At 44.6% G+C, this 1,888-nt stretch overlaps 1 pseudogene; it reads right to left on the bottom strand.

The window, feature by feature from the left end:
* Window positions 1-206: 206 nt before the first annotated feature.
* On the bottom strand, window positions 207-992 carry LOC104679221 (annotated as a pseudogene).
* Window positions 993-1,888: the final 896 nt, after the last annotated feature.

A 1,888-nucleotide genomic window follows, 5' to 3' on the forward strand; every position in this document is an offset into this window, starting at 1 on the left:
TCTCCAGGCCCCACGGCTGCTATCACAGCTGCCTGTACCACACATGTGCCTCCCTGATGTGGCAAGGGTGGCCATATGTGGCTTATTAATAAACTTTTTCTGTCTTACAGATTGCCTCGAAGATGCCAGATTTCCCCAACGATTCTGTTTGCTGGACTCTCTCCCTCATTAAGTCTCCAGTAGCTATAAACACAGCCATCTCTGTCTTAATTCTTAATGACTGGAGGTAAAAGATTCTGCTGCTCTAATGCATTCGTTCTAAACAGGTGATCTATTACTACAAAGGATTAAATTAAACAGTGTATCACTTGGATATGTTTTGGCTGTGTTCCCACCCAAATCTCATCTTGAATTATAGCTCACCTAATACCCTCGTGTTGTAGGAGGGCCCCAGTGAGAGATAATTGAATCATGGGGGTGGTTTCCCCCACACTGTTCTTGTGGTAGTAAGTCTCATGAGATCTGATTTTGGCCTGGGAATCAGAAAATAACTTTATTTCATTGTGGGGAGCAGGCTGACGTCCAGCATCAGAGCTCCTGAACAACTCCTTGGTGCTGGCAGCCTTGGTGACCTTGAGCACATTGAAGCACACCGTCTTGCTCAGCGGCTGGCACTCGCCCACTGTGACGATGTCACTGATCTGGACATCCCTGAAGCAGGGGGACAGCTGTACAGACATGTTCTTGTGGTCCCTCCTCGAAGCAGTTGTACTTGCGGATGTAGTACAGTCTCGGCAGATGACAATGATCCTCTGCATCTTCATCTTGGTCACCACACCAGAGAGGACCTGCCCTCGAATGGAGACATTCCCAGTGAAGGGGCATTTCTTGTCAATGTAGGCGCCCTCAATAGCCTCTTGAAGCCCAGACCAATGTTCTTGTAGTACCGTGGGGGCTTCTCCTGGCTAGTTTCTGCCAGCAGGGTCCCTCTTCTTGTTTTGAAAGATGGTTGGCAGCTTTTAGTAGGCACCCTCTGTCTGAGTATCTGCCATCTTCCTGGCCACCTGAAAAAAGGGTCTGACGGTTTTAAAACAGGAAAGCCCTTTCACTTGGCTCTTATTCTGTCTTGCCTGCTGCCATGTAAGATGTGCCTTTTGCCTTCCGCCATGACTGTGAGGCCTCCCTGGCCACGTGGAACTGTGAGTCCATTAAACCTCTTTTTCTTTATAAATTACCCAGTCTCGGGTATGCCTGTATCAGCCACGTGAAAATGAACTAGCACACACTTCTTTCTTCATTGTCTTCTGTGAGGCAGTAGATTTTGGAGGTTAAGGGAGTTTGATTTTGATTTCTGGTTCTGCCTGTTCTTACTAGGTATATAACTTTTTGCAAGTTTCCTAGCCGTCCTAATACTATTTTCCTTATCTCTGAAGTAAGGATAGTAACAGAGTCTTCTCCTGAAGGTTATTGTGAGGATTAAGTGAAAAGATGTAGGTGACACTAGTTGTGTAGTCTGAGACACAATATGTACTCAATAAATGTTAGCTATTATCATTAGTATACATCTTGGAGGAGGATGGGAATGAACACGGGAAAAGTAACTAAGAATTAGTTTTGGTTCCCACCTACCAACCGGAGTTTGGGTCTTAAGTTTTCAACTTGGTATGTCATATATAAAATTCTTTTGCGAACCACCATCAGGTACTATATTTTCTACTTGGTAGACTGGGTCATTAGAAGCACAAACTTCAACATCAAGCTATAGATTCATGTAATAAACCTACACATGTACCCCCGAATCTAAAATTACAGAACAAATAAATAATTAATTAATAATTTTTTTTTTGAGACAGGGTCTCACTCTGTCTCCCAGGCTGGAGTAAAATGGCACAATCTCAGCTGATGGCAACCTCCACTTCCCAGGCTCAAGCAATCCTCCCACCTCAGC

This window comes from Rhinopithecus roxellana, chromosome 8, assembly GCF_007565055.1.
Source record: "Rhinopithecus roxellana isolate Shanxi Qingling chromosome 8, ASM756505v1, whole genome shotgun sequence".
In the NCBI taxonomy this organism is placed as follows: Eukaryota; Metazoa; Chordata; class Mammalia; order Primates; family Cercopithecidae; genus Rhinopithecus; species Rhinopithecus roxellana.